The sequence below is a fragment of the Rattus norvegicus genome, chromosome 6, assembly GCF_021556685.1.
Source record: "Rattus norvegicus strain SHRSP/BbbUtx chromosome 6, alternate assembly SHRSP_T2T, whole genome shotgun sequence".
NCBI classification, from domain to species: domain Eukaryota; kingdom Metazoa; phylum Chordata; class Mammalia; order Rodentia; family Muridae; genus Rattus; species Rattus norvegicus.
Window position 1 is genome coordinate 101,557,587 of NC_141539.1, and position 17,989 is coordinate 101,575,575.

The following is a 17,989-nucleotide window of genomic DNA, read 5'->3' on the forward strand; positions in this document are numbered from 1 at the left end:
AGTCAGAGTCAGAGCCAGAGGCCCGGCAGGGTCAGTGCTTAGTGGCCCAGGGTCTGGGTGTCCTTCCTTAGGCTCAGCTCTCTCTCAGGTCTTTCCTTTCAGACTGGCCTCCTCATCCTCCCTTCCCAGAAGCAGACTCTTTTGTCCAGGCCACATCTCATTCTCTACGGTCTTTCTGATTTTTAAAGATTTATTTATTTATTTATTTTTTGTTTTCAGGTTTATTGAAAATATGGCATAACGGATTAAACAGCTCCATGTGGTGTTTTGAAATTCCTTCCAACCGTAGGCTGAGTGACCTGGAGGTTGGAGAGACTGCCAAAGTCCAGAAGCTTCAGCATTTCCTTGGTGTCAGGATCTACCTCAGTGATCTCCTGATCTAGGGCTGAGCCCTCAGGAACATAGTTATCTCTCCTCTCCCTCTCTTCTTCCTGCAACTTGATGGGGATGCCTCTCACAGGACCTCTCTGAATCCGCTTCATCAGATGCGTGACATAGCCGGCTATCTTGTTCCAAATATTTTTGCTGGGGATGTTGGCAATCTCCTTGCACACGCGCTTGTTGGTGTGGAAGTCATTATCCAGGCACGTGTAGTACTTCTCAATGATGACCCAGGCCGCCTTCTTCATGGCCTTGGTGCAAATGCGGCCCATGTTGACGGGTCTCTAAAGATTTATTTCTGTTATGGGTGTTTTGACTGTATGTATGTCTGTACACCACATGTTCACAATGCTTTCAGAGGCCAGAAGAAGGCATTGGATCCTTTAGAACTGGAGCTACAGATGGTTGTCAGCTTCCCAGAGGATGCTGGGAACCAAACCCTGGTCCCCTGTAAGACCAGGAAGTGTTCTTTTTGGGGACCGAACCCGGGGACCGAACCCAGGGCCTTGCGCCTGCTAGGTAAGCGCTCTACCACTGAGCTAAATCCCCAAGCCCCTAGGAAGTGTTCTTAACCACTGAGTCGTCTCTTAAGTCCTAGTCTTTTTGTTTCTTTAAAGATGTATTTTTGCTATATGTATGAGTATTTCAGTGTGTGTGTGTGTGTGTGTGTGTGTGTGTGTGTGTGTGTGTGTGTGTTGTGTATCACATGTGTTTGAGTGCCCATGGAGGCCAGAAGAGGGCACTAGATCTCTTGAAGCTAATGGTAGTAACCTCCCATCCAGCATCCATGCTGAGATATAGAATTTAAGTCCTCCAGAACTACTCTTAACCACTGAGCCATCTCTCCAGTCCATCTAGCCCAGCAGGCTCTCCCCAGTATGACCTTTCTTTTTTCTTTCCCCCTCCAGGCATCTCCTGTTTGAACTCTGTAAGTTGGAGGAATTTGGTCATCAGGAATTTTGACAAAGACCCTGGAAATGGCTTTGTTCCCAGTAAGAACTGTGGCATGGGTTATTAAACCTGTAGCATGTGCTGGCACACATCCAACGACTCCCAGTAGTCCTGCAGCTCATGCTGGGAACCACAGGTCTGGAACTTGTTGGCACGGCCAAACGGTGGAGCCTGGGTCAAGCTCAGAAGGCATTTTTGCCATGGTATTATGTCTCCGCTACTGTCCTAGACTCCAAAGCTGGGGTGCTTACAGCAATAGATGTTGACTGTCTACAGAAATGATGGCAGTAGCTCCATATCAAAACCAGGATAGGGTGGGCCCTTCTGAGGGGCAGTCATTCCCTGGCCTGTTCCCATGTGTTTGTTGGTACACTGATGCCCCCTCACTTACCAACGCTCAGCTCTTCTGCTCTAGAAAGTTGAGGGAGGCCCTACCAATGGGCCTAAGAAGGTGTTTGAGCCTGTGTCTGAGGCATGTCAGTGTCAGCAGTGCCAGGCCTAGGAGAGCCTGTCCAGCTTCTCAGAGTCTCTGTCTGGTCTTCTCTTCAGGTTCTCGGATAGTTCCTCTACGCCAGGTAGCTCTGCCCGGGCCTGCCCAGCCTTCTTCCTATGACCCATACAGGCTCCCATACAACTTTCTATCATATTGCCTTTGTCACAGTGGTTAGCTTCTCCAGGCAGACCTTCTAGGCCTCAGGGCACAACTTTAGACATTCTTTGTTCGAAAGGCTACATATTCCATTGTTCCCGTGTACTTTATAGGCAATCCTTGGGTTTTTCTGCTTTGTTTTGTTTTGGTTTTTTGTTTGTTTGTTTGTTTGTTTGTTTGTTTGTTTCAGTGCTGGGTTTGGAACTAGGGGCCCTGCACAGACTAGCAGACTGCTTACCACTAAACAATGATTCCAGCTGGTTCCTGACTTCCCATGGTTAGACTTGGGGTTTCCAGCGTTACAGTGAAATACAAGTGATGTTCTTTCAGTAAGATCTAAACTTGGGGATGTGATTACTGCTAACCTGTCAGAAGGCTTGGGGAGGCTCTATGCTCTGTGTAGGGAGAGGACCTACATGATGGTGAGCTGCCTTCTAAATGTTTATTAGACCCGCAGATTAGTGCTGCTCTCAGCCTCGGCCAGGGAAGCTTCTCTTTGTACTGGGTGATGGGTTTTTCTTGTTTGTTTGTTTAAAGATTTATTTATTATGTTCACAATGTTCTGCCTGCATGTTTGCCTGCACACCAGAAGGGGGCACCAGACCTCATTATAGATGGTTGTAAGCCACTATGTGGTTGTTGGGAATTGATCTCAGGACCTCTGGAAGAACAGCCAATGCTCTTAACCACTGAGCCATCTCTCCAGCCCCTGGGTGATGGTTAATGAAAATTCCTGCAACTGGTCAAGTTGCCAAGAATTAGTGACTGTTGAATGCCTAGTCCTAAGCAAAACATTGATATCACCCTCTGTGGAGGTTTGAGGGAGAATGGACCCTATAGACTCATATATTTGGTCGGATAATTGGTTCCCAGTTGGTGGAATTGTTTAGAAAGGATTAGGAAGTCTGGCTTTGATGGAAGAGGTGTGCCCCTGAGGGGTGGACTCCTGCCATTCTGAGTCCTTCTCTCTCTCTCTCTCTGCCACATGGTTGCCTCTCAAGCCCTAGGTGACTGACTGCTCCAGCATCATTCCTGTCTGCCTGGCACCATGCGGCCTGCCATGCTGGTCATGGATCTTAACCCTCTGAAATTGTAAGCCCCATATAAACTCTTCTTTCTATAAGTTGCCTCAGTCCTGGTGTCTCTTCACAGCAATAGAAAATTAACTAAGGGCTGATGAGATAGCTAAATAGTTAAGAACACTGGCTACTCTTCCAATGGTCCTGAATTCAATTGCCAGCAATCACATGGTGGCTCCTGACCATCTTCCAAGGGGTCTAATGGCCTCTTCTGGCAGGCAGGTGTACATGCAGTCAGAGCACCCATACATTAAAGATTAATTAATAATTAAATAATTTTAAATTTTAAAAAAGATTTATTTCATGTATGTGGGTACAATGTCACTGTCTTCAGACACACCAGAAGAGGGCATCAGATCTCATTACAGATGGTTGTGAGCCACCATGTGGTTGCTGGGAATTGAACTCAGGACCTCTGGGAGAGCAGTCAGGGCTTTTAACCACTGAGCCATCTCTCCAACCCCTAAAAATATTTTTAAAAGAAAAGTAATTAAGACATTCTTCTCCAAGGCTTAGGGGACAACAAGAAAGTGGGGGCAGAAAACCATAAAAATCAGGGGTGCAAATGAGTCATTGCGTGCATGCATCCATGGCTATGGCTGTGGGTATAAGGCCTACGCATGCTCAATCCTGTCAACAGTCATGGAAGAAGGGACTCATGAAGCCCTAACCCTCCCCCAGGAGCTACTGACAATTGATGGTTGCTATGGAGGGGAGTCATTTTCTTTAGCTGTGTGACCACTGGTAAGGTACTCTCATTCAGTAACCTCCCACCTGTGCTCATGCAAGCAATCCTGGTCAAACCCAGTGACTCGAAACACACAAAGGACGGGAGGGAGCTTGCTGTGAAGAGGGGGTTCTGTGGGAGGGAAGTGAGGCAATAATAAAGGTGAAAAGAACCACAACACCTTATATACATGCATTTGAAATTGTCAAATAGTAATTTTAAAAAGATTTCATTTATTTTTATTTTATGAGTATGGGTGTTTTGCCTTCATTTATGTCTGTGTACCATGTGGGTACAGTGAACCGAGAGGCCAGAAGAGTGTGTCGGAACCTCTGTGACTGGAATTGCAGATGGTTGTGAGCCACTGAGCTGGTGCTGGGAACTGAACCCAGGTTCTCTGTAAGAGCACCGAGCGCTCTTAACTGCTCAGCCACGTCTCCAGCCCAACAATATACTTTTTAAAATACATGCACAACTGTAGTTTCTTTTGTGAAGTTGGGCAGTGGCACTGAGCTACAACTCCCGGTCAGCCAGGATCACCAAGAGACACACTCTTCCTGAGTGCTGGGATTAAAGACGCAGGCCACCACCATCCAGCAATTTTCGTATTTCTAATTGGAGATATTTTCACACACACAGGACATAACTACTGTTCTTCCCTTTTCTATAGATGATGATAAACTATAAACTCTTCAGTGCCTTTCCCTCGTTCACCATGATTCTCAGAGAATAATTCAGATCAGAAGGACCAAAGGGTTTCCTCGTTGTTTTCTGCCACATTGAATTGCATTCTGTGGAAGTTCACACATCATTTATGTAACCAGTTCTCAACAGATGACACATTTATTCTATTTTGAAAACGTTTTTTTGCTATTTCCCTGTAAATGTGACTTTGACATTGGTACTCTAAGTATTATAAAATGTACACTGAAGTAGTGACCACCCCGGGGCACAGAAGACAGACTCTAGACCCTTAATGTGCTTCCTGTTAAAAGCATGACATGTAGCTGGGTGGTGGTGGAGGCGACAAACATCTTTAATCCCAGCACTCAGGGGGTGGGGGTAGAGGTAGGTGGATCTCTGTAAATTAGAGGCCAGCCTGAGAGAGGCCAGAGAGAGTTTGAGGACAGCCAGGGCTACAGAGAAATCCTGTCTCAAAATCCAAAAACCAAACAAGCAGAAAAGCAAGATATGTTTCTGTCGTCCTTCCTCTTAACAACTTGTCATAAAACCCAACATTGCATCAGAAAGTCAGATGTTCATGGAGTGGAAGACTCTTTTCACTAAGGCAAACCCAAGTTACCAGGGTTTGAGATGGCTGCGTGCGTGATAATAACAATGACAGGGCAATGTCACCAAACACAAACAGACACCCTGGTTTCATTTATACCCATCTAACTTAAAAATCACGGAGCTTAGAGGTCCCGAAGCTAAGGAACATATACTTAAATTTCTAGTTGTCTCATTTGAGATAACGCCACAGTGTGCGGGCTGTCATTACAGCCTAGGTTGCTTCCAACACAGACTATGCTAGGCTCTGCACGCAGACACGTTAATCATTTGAGAGATGTTTGGGCCAAGACTATAATCCAAGACTAACTTGGCCTGCTGCCCATTCAAGCTGATTCGTGGGTTGGTTTTCCTTTTGCCCCTGCCCTTGTGCTCACTTGGGTAAACATCCAGAGTCTCTCAGCCTTATCCAAAGACAAACCAAACCATGAGGCCAGGATATGACATGGGCAGTAGGAGAGACTTCATAGATTGTGGCTACCACTAAGAGTCCTTTAGTAAGACAATGACACCAGTCGTAGGTGGGATATAACAGTACCTGGGCTCTCATGCCTGCTAGCCCACCAAACACAAGGCCAAGACATTTGCACATAAGGTCTTTTGAAAACAGGACTGTGATTTATGGAAGTCATCAAATTTTATCCCCTTCAGGAAATTAATAGGAAGCCTGAGGGGACCAGCTATAGTTGAAGAGTCTGCAGAAGAGACCAGCTAGGCGCACTGGTGACATGCAACTTGGTTTCGTTTATACTGTTTCCGTGTCCAAAGATCCTACCATCCGGTATCAGCTTTTCTGTTTCTGAGTCTTTGTTCTTTTTCTTTTTTCCCTTTTTGGGGGGTTTTCAAGGTGGGGGTCTCTCTCTGTGGCCCAACTGGCTGTCCTGGGGACCAGGCTGACCTCCCGAGTGCTGGGTTTAAAGGTGTGTGCCACCACCATTTGGCCACATTTTTTAAAACTCTTTTTAAAAATATAATTATTTATTTTATGTGTGTGGTAGTTTGAATGCTTGGCCTAGGGAGTGGTACTATTTGGAGATGTGTCCTTGTTGGAGGAAGTGTGTCACTGTGGGTGTAGGCTCTAAGACCCTCATCCTTGCTGCCTGGAAGCCAGTCTTCTTCTAGCAGCCTTCAGATGAAGATGTAGAACTCTCAGCTCTGCCTGGACGCTGCCATGCTCTCACTCTGATGATAATGGACTGAATCTCTGAACCTGTAAGCTATCCCCAATTAAATGTTGTCATTTGTAAGAGTTGCCTTGGTCATGGTGTCTGTTCAGAGCAGTAAAACCCTAACTAAGACAGTATATATTGGTGCTTTGCCTGCGTGTGTGAGGGTGTCAGATCCTGAAGTTGCAGACAGTTGTGAACTGCTATGTGGGTGCTAGGAATTGAACCTGGGACCTCTGGAAGAGCAGCCAGTGGCCCCAACCTCTGAGCCATCTGTCCAGCCCCCTTTTTTTAATTTCTATACCCAGAAGTCTGATGGGCATGACTGCAGGTACTGGAGGGCATCAGGGTGTCCTAATACCCAATACTAACCCAAAGACCCTTGCTTTGGAGGAAAAGAGACAACTTCCCAGGTATCTTAGCTTTTCTGCTGGAGTTGGTGAACTGTGGCTGCCTTGACAGAAGGACAGGGAACAGTTACAGACCTGCTGAAAAGAGAGGGGTCTGAAAATCCAAGCACCTGGGTGTTTCCCAGTGTTTCCTTTGGTCAGCAGACACCTGGGGCCTGTCATGTGCAGGCAGGGAGCATAGAGCAGAGACCAGAAGACACAGAGTAAAAACATTTATACATGCAGCAGAGACCGGAAAGCAAGGGCTGAACAAGCGAGCATTCCCCAGCCGAGGCGACCCCACCAGAATTTAGTAACAGATGAGAGCACATCCCTTGACTCCCAAGATCTCCTTGCTTTCCTTTTGACCACCCATCCCCCTCCCTCACTGGCTCTGGGCAGGTGGAGGCCTGCAGGATGCGTTGAGCTAGCTCCCTGTGGCACACGTGGAAACACAGTGGTATTTCAGGCTTTGCCACGACTGCAAATGACAGGACAGCTGTGCTGGCTCTGATGGGAGTGGAAGCAAGGTTGGCGGCTGCTCGCTGCCCTTCCCGGCAGGGCTGTCTAGCATGCTGGGAAACCAGGGAAGAGCTGCTTCCCTGTTGTGGCCCTGCTTGGCTCCACCTGCCCGGTGCCCCTGGTATTCTGTGCTTCAGAGCTGGTTCACCCTTCCTGACAGGCAGGAAGGCAGCGATCTGATAAGACGGGCGGCCCTCCCAGCAGTAAGTGTGTGGAGTTTACTTAGCAGCCAAGGAAGGAACTGCTAATTAGAGAAAGATGGCGAACTTTTATTTGGGTGGATCACAAGGGACCGTCCCACACTGCAGCATTTTGTTTAGGAAGGAATTGTCTATAATCTCGGCCTTGATTTTATGGTTGTTTTCCCCATGAAGAATCTGGGTAAATTAAACACCCACCCCTTACCTTCATCAAACGGCTATAGAGGCAGCTGCTCCCCGCACCTGATAGAAGAACAGGTCCTGGCATCGGATCCACAGAGGGGGAACGACACTGACAGAGTCGTTCGCTCTTAGGTAAATACTATGCTTTTAAATTTCAAAAATTCATCTATTGTTCACGGCGTAGATAGAATGAAATGTGACCAACTGTAAGCGTATAGATGTAGATACCCAACTGACAAGTTAGCAGGATTTGGGCTGTCCCTCTGTTGGTAGAGGGTTTGGTGTCATGCAAGGAATCCTGGGTTGGGTCCTCAGAAATGCATAAACTGGCCTTGGTTGTACATGTTTGTCATCGCAGCACTTTGGGCGCAGAGGTAAGCGCTCTCACTTTGTAAGTGAGGAGGCCGTTAAGAAAAGATCCAACCACCGTCAAGTGTGGTACCCACACGCTGTTTACAATGACAATAAAAAACTGCACATTATAATCACTCAAAATAGTGTTGGGGCCGGAGAAATGGCTCCGAGGGTGAACCCACTTTGTTCTTCCTGAGGACCTGGGTCTGGCTCCTGCATCCGCCAGGTAGCTCACAAAGGTCTGTAACTTCAGTTGCAGGAGATCTGGCGCCTTCTAGCATCTGTAGGTAGCAAGTACTCAGGCAGGGTACACAGGCATACATACATGCAGGCAAAAACACTCATACATGTAAAAAATTTTAATACACGTTTGAAAAGAAAGAGAGTGAGGAATAGAAAGGTTGGTCAATTGGTAGAGAAGCATACGTGAAGCTCTGGGCTCTGTCTGCAACATCACATAAAGCAGGCATGGTAGCCCATACATACCCAGCACTAGGAAGGTGGAAACAGGAGGATCAGAAGTTCAAGGCCAGCCTGGGTTACATGAGAACTCTGTCTCCAACCAACCAACCAACCAACCAACCAACCAACCAACCAACCAACCAGTAAACAACAACCCTTCCCAGAGTATTCATATAGACAATTCTAATTAAACTCAGTGGGTCACACATAGAAATACACACAGAGGCATAACAGCAGAAGAGGGGGCTCCTTGAAAAAATACGTGGGGGGGGGTTCAGAGGAAGTGGGAAGGGGATGAGAGAGAGTAACCGAGAGCAATGAAAACATAAAGGACAAAAATAAAATGGCGGTCTAGGCATGGCAGCACCCATCTTAAATCCTATGATTTCAAGGCAGAGGCAGGTGGCTCTCTATGAGTTTGAGGCTAGCCTGGTCTACAGAGTGAGAACCAGGATAGCCAGAAGTATATAATAGAAAGAGACCCTGTTTCAAAACAACAACAAAAATAAAATAAAGGCAAGAGGGTGGTGAGAAGGGTGAAAGCTGGATCTAAAGCCTCATCATTCTTCAGTATCTGAAGGTGGTAAGCCACACATTTCTTAGTGACCGGATGATGTCCATCTAAACTCAGTGAGACCCTGGATGTCCTGGGAGAGGCAAGGGGCTGCTCGCTGCTACTCTTTTCAACTCCTATAATATCATGTTTAAGTTAGATGCATTTTACCTTCATAAGACTTATAATAAATGCTTTTCCAATGACTATATTTTCCTAATAGGAATGTAAAAAACTCAATTTATTTTTGTTTAACAGTTTTGTTTTTAGTTTTATTTAACATTTTAAAATTGTGATAAAAATAACATAGCTGGGTGTGGTGATTCCAGCACTTGGGAGGCAGAGGCAGGCAGATCTCTGAGTTCGAGGCCAGGCTGGTCTACATAGTGAGTTCCAGAACAGACAGAGCTATACAGAGAAACCCTGTCTCAGAAAACAAACAACAAACAAACAAAAAAACCCCCATAGTTTACCATTTTAACTATCTGGTGTACAGTTCAGTAGTGTTAACTATTTCCATTACTGTACAGCAGAGTTCTAGAATGTTTTCCAGTACACGCTACTGGAACTGGTGGAGGGCTAAAATCCCGTGTCTACTTCCCAGCAACTCTGGGAAAACATCCCACTTTCTGCTCCTCCGAGTCTGGCTGCTTCTGTACTTCATCCAGATGGGATCCTAAAACATTTGTCTTCTGTGACTGGTGTATTTCATGTAGGATAATGTCCCCAACGCTCTCCCATGGTGCACCCACACAATTTTCTTCATTTCAACAGAAGTTGCATGTACAGCCATGTGTGTTTGGACTGTCTCCTTCTCTGGGCTGTTGTGAATTCTGCTGTAATTCGTGTGGGAGTGCAAGCTCAGTTTGCTATTCTAAAACGACACTCAGGAGCTGGGGATGTGGCTTAACTTCCAGTCAGGAAGCCCAAGTACTGTTTAAACCAGGTGTCATGGAGATGGTTGTAATGCAGGCACTAGGGAGGTAGAGACAGGAGGAGCAAAGTTCAAGGTTATTGTGGCATAATCAATCATTCTACTTCTTTTCCCATGAATTCAATTTTTAGAATTAAAAAAAATTATGTTCAAATTAAAACAAACTTTTGCTTGTTTGTTTTCGAAACAGGGCCTCTTTATAATAATAGTTCTGGCTGTCCTATGAACTCACTATGTAGACCAGACTGGTCTCAAACTCACAGAATGCTGCCTCTGCCTCCTCAGGGCTGGGAGTAAAGGCATGCATGCCTGGCCCTCAAATTTTAATTTCGTTTAAGTTAAAATTAAAGTTTAAATTTAAAATAACAAGACAAAACATGAGCCTGTACCTTGGTGTTCATGTGCAGGGCTAGCTTGGGTCTCCTGGGTTGTCAGGAGCCTGTTACTTAAGCCCTGGCTGTGGGAACAAGGCAGATCCCTTTCAGGACTGGAGACTGTGAGCAAAGCCTCCGCTATCCAGCTGGATAGTTTCCCACTGTGTGAGGTGAGAGCTTGTTCTTGGACAGGAAATTATATAAGTTCCACTTTTTCTCCAATGTCCTGGAAAGCATGCAATCGACACTTGTAGAACCCACATCCTGCAGGGTCTTGTCTTAATGGGCATGTGACCCGATGTCCTCCATCACCACATAAGATACTTTCCGCAGTGAGGGACAAGTACGGGATATGGAGGTCTCCAAACTCGTGGTGGAGGAGGGTTGCGTTCCCTCTGGGGCTTTTGGGAGAGGTGGGAGTTATTTCCTTCCTCACTGGACAGTGACTTTATGGCCACCTGGTAGCCTCAGATGACTTTTGGTCAAGTCCTTTCCATAGGCAGTAAGTAGCTGTGGGATGGGGAGACCGTTGCCAGGGCTCGGCAGCTGCTGTCTGTCTCTAGGAAGGAAGTTAACTCCAGGGGTCTTCCTTGTTTCCCAGTCCCACCATCGGCCTTTCCTGTCACCAACCACCAATTAGGGTGTTGTGCTCCAATTTATCTGACTTTTTTCCTTTTGAGGCCTGGAGGTGAATGGAGGAAGGATGTTGCCTGAGAATTAGAGCCTACTATGTAGTCACTCGCTGGTCATGACTTCTGAAACCGTGTGTGCATTGCTATTAATTTTAATTAAATATAAAGACAAATCCAGCTCCTTAGTTGTACTAATCACGTTCCTCTGTGTATGCATGCACGCATTTGTGCATGTGATTTGTGTGTGCATGTGCATGTGTGTGTGTGTATGCATTCCTTTATGTGTTAGGTTTAAATTTTATTGAGACAAGGTCCAAGCTGGACTCAAACTAGTGAGTATATAGTCAAAGTTTACTATTTATTTATTTAAAAGTTGTGTGCGTGTGTGTGTGTGTGTGTGTGTACATGTGTGCATGCACACGCATGTGTGTTCTGCTTGGTTCTTTCCTCTTTGGTTTTCTCCCTCTATTTTGCTTTAAGACAAGGTCTCTCTTGTTGTTTTACTATGTTGTGCATTGCTAATTTTCACGTGGGTTCTGGGGATTAAACTCGGGTTGACAGGCTTGCACAGGAAGCATTTTGATGTGCTGAACCAGCTCCTACATATTGTATTTTCTTTAAAAGTTTTTCTAGCTAGTTGTGGTGGCACAGGTCTTTAATCCTAGCATTCAGGAATCAGAGGCAGGTAGATGTCTATGAGTTCAAGGCCAGGCAGGGCTAGGTGTAAGACCCTGTCTTTTTTATTAATTAATTAATAATTCTGGTTCCAGGGATGGCAAACTCCTTTACCCACTGCACCATACCACTGGTCCTGATGGTTGACGTTTTCTTTTATCTTTTATATATATTTATTAAGGAAAAGAATGGGGGGAGGGGCTCCAAGGAAGGAATACCCATCCTTGGACTTATCCCACGTGTTGGGATTATAGGTGTTAGTTTTGTTTCTTTAGATGATAGATAGGATCTCATTATGTAGCCCTGACTGGCCTCAAACCCGGAGATATTCCAGATCTGCTTCCTAAGTGCTGGGAATGCAGGTGTGTGCCACTAAGCCACATTTTAACTGCTCCACAGTCATCTGTGGCCAGTGGCTACAATGGGGTCACAGGATGTTGTCGTCATCATCAGTGCCTCATGCTTTCCTCTGCACTTCTATCTGAAGTGCTCGAAAGCTGCCACCATCATCCAGACAATCATCCAGAGCTCTCGGTCCAGTGAGATGCAAAAGCAGAGGTGTGCAGCCAGAAAACCCCTCCCCTCATCCCTCAGGACAAGCTCTTGGCAATGTAGGTTCTGAAAGTTTGCCTCTCTGAGAGTAACACCTACAGTTCAGAAGTCTCCAGACTCTGAACTCCTCTAAAGTGAACTCTGGCTGGTGGTAGGCACCCTGCTCTGCTCACGGGCTGATTACCAAACCCATTTAGTGGATTTTGCCAGGTGGGATCAGCTGTCTTAGGGTTTCTATTACTGTGAAGAGGCGCCATGACCAAGGCAACCCTTGTAAAGGAAAGCATTTAATTTGGGTTGGCTTACAGGTTCTGGGGTTTAATTCATTATCACTGGGAAATATGGCAGTGTGCAAGCAGACATGTGCTGGAGAAGTCGCTGAGAGTTCTACATCTCGATCTGAAGGCAGCAAGGAGACTGGATATGTTTCAAACTGGGCATAGCTTGAGCATTTAAGACCTTAAAACCCAGCCTCCACAGTGACACACTTCCTCTAACAATGCCACATCGCCTCCAATAAGGCCATACCTTCTAATAATGCCACTCCCTGTGGGCCAGGCATTCAGACATTTGAATCTATGGGGGTCGTTCCTATTCAAACACCACACAAGGCTTACCTCCTCTTCCCATCTTATGCCTATCCTGACACCACATCTCCTTGGAAAGCTGGTCCAGAGGCCAGCTCTTCTGCAGTGGCCTATGGCAGGTGCCTAGGTTCTCCTGGCAGTTTAATGTCTCCCTGAAAGTAGACTTTAGCTACCAGCTTTGCAAGGAAGCAGGGACCAGTGTCTGTCTACAATGTCTGTAACAGGGATGACGTCCAGAATAACTCAACAGGACTTCTCAGGACAGACAGCTTAGGGACTCCATCGGGGGTTCTATTTAGCCTGCTGTTTTAGGTGTATTCTCCCTGCTTGTAAAATACTTGAGAAAATGGACCATGGAGGGTTTATATGAATTTATAGTTAGAGGAAAACACTGCCCCTGCACCCAGGAAGCAGACAGAGAGGAAAGATGGTATTCCACTTGCTTTCTCATTTTTCCCTAGTTCATGACCTCAGTCTATGGGATGGCACCACTCAGGGTGGATCTTCCCGCCTAAACTCAGCTACCCCAATCTAGAAACCCCTTTACAGATACACATAGAAGTCTCTAAATGCTGTCAAGTTGATAGCAATTTTTTCTTAAAAGATTTACTTTTATTTATGTGTGTGCATGTGCTTGCATGACAGTATGTGCACCACCTGTGAGTCTTACAGGCGTCCACACAGGCCAGAGACTACTGGATCCCTTGGAGGGTTGTGCAGGCACCTGCAGGCATTGGCCTTCCTGCAGCGAGAGTTACAGTTGTGAGCTGCCATTTTGGGGATGGGAGCTGAACTCAGTCTGTTGGAAAAGAAGTAAGCATCCTTAACCACCCAGCAATCTCCCCAGACCCAGCAATCAGTCTTCACCACATCCTTTTGGTACAGGAGTGGAGAAGGGTTAGCTAAGGAGGAAAACCAAAGGGGTTGGGGATTTAGCTCAGTGGTAGAGCGCTTGCCTAGGAAGCGCAAGGCCCTGGGTTCGATCCCCAGCTCCGAAAAAAAGAACCAAAAAAAAAAAAAAAAAAAAAAAAAAAAAAAAAGGAGGAAAACCAAAGGGAAATGTCGCCTCTTCCTACAGGGTTACTAAGATGAGCAACTAAGGCTGCCTTCCTTGCTTCTCAACCCGAGTCAGCCGGAAGAGTGAATCTCTAGACAATGGAGACAGGGGACTTGCTCTGCCTCAGAGACCCCAGCACCCGTTGTGCCAAACTCCACGTGACAATGCCTCCACACTTGGACAAGTTCCTTCTTGGTTTAGTTGGAGTCTCTGCCACTCATAACCAAACAAACCTCCATATAGTTATCAGGCTACAAGATTTGGAGGAGGCCTTCCCTTAGAGACCAAGTCTGAGTCCTTGTCAAAATAACCTGTGCTGTGGTTACTTTTCTACTGCTGGGAAGAGACACCATGACCAAACCTACTCATTCTTATTTTAAATATTATTTATTCAATGTATTCAATGTACACTGTAGGTATCTTCAGACACACCAAAAGAGGGCATCAGATCCCATTACAGATGGTTGTGAGCCACCATGTGGTTGCTGGGAATATGAACTCAGAACCTCTGGAAGAGCAGTCAGTGCTCTTAACCACTGAGCCATCTCTCCAACCCTCAAATTTACTTATAAAAGAAAGCATTTATTAGGGTGCTTGCTTCCTGCTTCAAAGGGTGAGTCCATGTCCATCATGGTGGAAGGCAAGGCAGCTGATAGGCAAGCATGTTGCTGGAGCAGTGGCTGAGAGAGGGGGCAGGGGTGGGGGCAGGTGAGACTGGGTCTGACATGGGCGCTTGCAACCTCGAGGCTTACCTACTGTGACACATTTCCTTTTTTTTTTTTTTTGAGTCAGGATTTCTTGATGTAGCTCCTGGTTGCTCCTGGTTTTCCAGAACTCGCTAGAGATCTTGAATTCAGAGATCTACTTGTCTCTGACTCCCCCATTGCTGGGATTAAAGGTGTGTGCCATCACTGCAGTGTTAAGGCCACACCTCTTAATCCTTCTTAAACAGTTCTACCAATTAGGGACCAAACATTCAAACATGAGCCAAATGGGGGTCATTCCCATTCAAACCACGACTTGTAAGGAATGGCCAGGTGAAAATGTGCAATCCAGAAACTAATATTGATCATAGGCTTGCCTTCCTAATGCTGTCTTCTGTTCCTGATAATTTCTCTCCCTCTTCAGCTTTCTAATCTCCCCTCACTATAAAAGCTCTGGTTGGGAGCTGGAGAGTTGTCTCAGCAGTAAAGAAAACTTGCTGCTCTGCTGAAGAACCTGAGTTCAATTCCTAGCACTGACATGGTAGCTTAAAACTTTTGGTAACTCCAGTCCCAGGGTATTTAACTCTCTCTTTCGACCTATCAGGGCATCAGGTATCAGGTACACACACACACACACACACACACACACACGGAAGCTTTCATACACATAAAATCATTTTTAAGGACTGGAGAGATGGCTCAACAGTTAAGAGTACCGACTGCTCTTCCAGAGGTCCTGAGTTCAATTCCCAGCAACCACAACCATCTGTGATGTGCCCTCTTCTGGTGTGACTGAAGAAAGTGACAGTGTACTCATATAAATAAATAAATTTTTAAAAAATAATTTTTAAAAATCTAACGAAACAAAGCAAAAAGCTCTGGGTAGAGCCCTTTGCCTCCAAAGGCTTGCTCAACTGTGCGTGTGGTGAGTTCCCTATGCTCTGCCCTCCACCTCAACTATCAAAGACATCTGCTTCCCTTGTCTAGAATGAAACTAAGATTTTGCTGTTCACAGTAAAATCCACAGGGTCAATGTCAGAACCAGAGCATAATGCTTTTTTGTTTCTGTTTTAGGTAACAGTTTCCTCTGAGATTGAAACATTTCACCGCACACAGAATCTCCTCAAACAGGAACAGCTTCAGGAAGTCCCTGAAACGGACCAGATTCACTAGCCCCTTCCTCTCAGGATAAACAAACCAAGCTGCAAAGAAGACTATGAGGTGGGCAGAGCTGCCTAGAAGAAACAGAAACCAACAGAACTACTCGGTCAAGGTTTAGACCAGAGTCACCTGGAAAGGACACTCTCCAACCTGTAGAGCTCAAGGTTTTCAGCTTTTGTGACCTGTCACCCATGTTGGGGTGGTCTTTGGTGATACAGATGTCTTTGAGTCATTTCTGCTCCTGAAAGTAACCCCAGTAAAACTTATAGTTTTACCAAGCTGTACTTAGCTGATACCCATACTTCAGTCTGTTGTGAGATCCCTACTTGGGGTGAATGATGTGTATGTTGCAACGCCTCAGAAAAAGTTTTGTCACATAACACTCCCACAGAAGGACAGTGTAATGTCTAGCACATAACAGACCTTAATAACTATCTGGGGAATCACAAAAATTTATGGAACACGGTTTTAGGGTAGGAAATAGCTGTGACGTCACAGTGTGGGAGCGACTAGAGACAGGTTGCTTCCAGCTCTCCTTAGATGAGAGACAAGTATGCTATTCAAATGCCTGATGACAATCAACTGAATTCCTGTGTTAAAGCTATCTAATGGCCTCTTGCCAGAACGCACATCAGAGAATGAAGGTGGGGAAGGAAAGGAGGCAGAAGGTAGACAGGGCAAGGCGCTGGACTCAGCTCTTTGGAGCTCAGAGCTGTCTCTCCTGACTGGGAAAGTGGCCTCCTGGCTCCTCTGTCAACACTTTCTGTAGATCAGATCAGATCAGGCTTCTCAGGTTTTTTCCACTTGTGACTTCATTTCACCTGAGAAATTTTAATTTGACTCTAAAACAGAGTTGTTTTTTTTAAAAATTATATATATATATGAATATGAATATGCTGTAGCTGTCTTCAGACACACCAGAAGAGGGCATCAGATCCCATTACAGATGGTTGTGAGCCACCATGTGGTTGCTGAGAATTGAACTCAGGACCTCTGGAAGAGCAGGCAGTGCTCTTAACCACTGAGCCATCTCTCCAGCTCCACAAAACAGATTTTTTAAAAATCACTGTCTGATGATAAACCATAGAGAAATTGATTTCAAAACTATTCTTTGGTACACATATAATTTTTGTATTTATTAGCGATGATGTGAAAGTCATCATCTAATGAGATAGGTGTGCACAGGAGGCTGATCTCTGAGTCTAAGACCAGCCTGGTCTACAAAGCAAGATTCAGGATAACCAGGGCTAAACAGAACATCCCTATCTCGAAATGCCTCTCCCCAGAAGTTTTATTTATTTTTATATTATGTGTCTGAGGGTTTTGCCTGCATGTATGCATGGGCACCCAGTGTGTACTAGCTGCCTCGGAGGTCAAGTCCCAATGACCTGGAGTTATGGTTGGTTGTCAGCTGCTATGTGGGTTCTGAGAACTGAACCTAGATCTTCTGGAGGAACAGCTAGTGTTCATCACTGCTGGGTCAACATTCCAGCCCTCCCTGTTTAATAATTTTTTAAAGCTGAAACTCATGTCAGTAACGTAAACAATAATTTTGTGGTTGTTTGTTTGTGCTTGGAATGGAACCCATGATCTCACAGATGCCAGGCAAGTCTTTGCTTTCCATAGTTAACGTCTCATGTTCCTATGAGAGCAGAAAGCGTTGTACACACACTGTAAACCACTGCCATCCATAGCACCCGGGAGTCGGTGAGCCTTGCACGGTGTGGCGTGTGGGCATGTGCATATGAGGTGCATGTGTGCATGCCTTGCATGGTGTGGCATGTGTGCATATGAGGTGCATGTGTGCATGCAGAACCAGGCTGCAGCACAGTCATGCTCTGCCATCCTTAGGTGCTGTCAGGAAGACCTGGGATTCCTTACCAGCCCCACACAGAATTAATCTCCCTTGGGGCTGCTTTCACCAGATGTGAGTGTGAGTGGCGTTCAGCCATTTCCCAATCATCCTCCCCAACCTAAAAAATGCCCAGGATTTGACAACACTCAAGCTATTAAAAAGAATTTAAAAGCCTTTTGAGCAGTGAGGAGAGCCTTGAGATAAGCTTGTTCTTTGAAAGGCAAATACACTTCGGGCGGGAGAGGGTGGAATATCTTTCCTCTCTTCGGGTATAATAATAAATGTTCACAAAGAAAATGAAGAACTGCAGATCTTTTCTATTTGTTTTGGGATTTATTATTTGATTTTACCAAATTCCAGTAACCAGGACGGTGACTTCCGGGTGGGTTGATGGATTGGTGAGTGCCTGGCTGGATGATTGGGTGGCTGGGTAAGTCTCTTCATAGATAAAGTAACAATGAGCTAAAGTTCCCCAGGACGGCCACATCTATCTTAAGATTCTGCACATGGATGAACTGAATAGAGGATCTCTTCTGGCTATTCCAATCTCTG

General features: G+C 45.7%; 1 pseudogene; it reads right to left on the reverse strand.

Annotated features, from left to right (window-relative positions):
- Positions 1-219: 219 nt before the first annotated feature.
- On the reverse strand, positions 220-723 carry Rps17l1 (ribosomal protein S17 like 1; annotated as a pseudogene).
- Between the last annotated feature and the right edge of the window lie 17,266 nt (positions 724-17,989).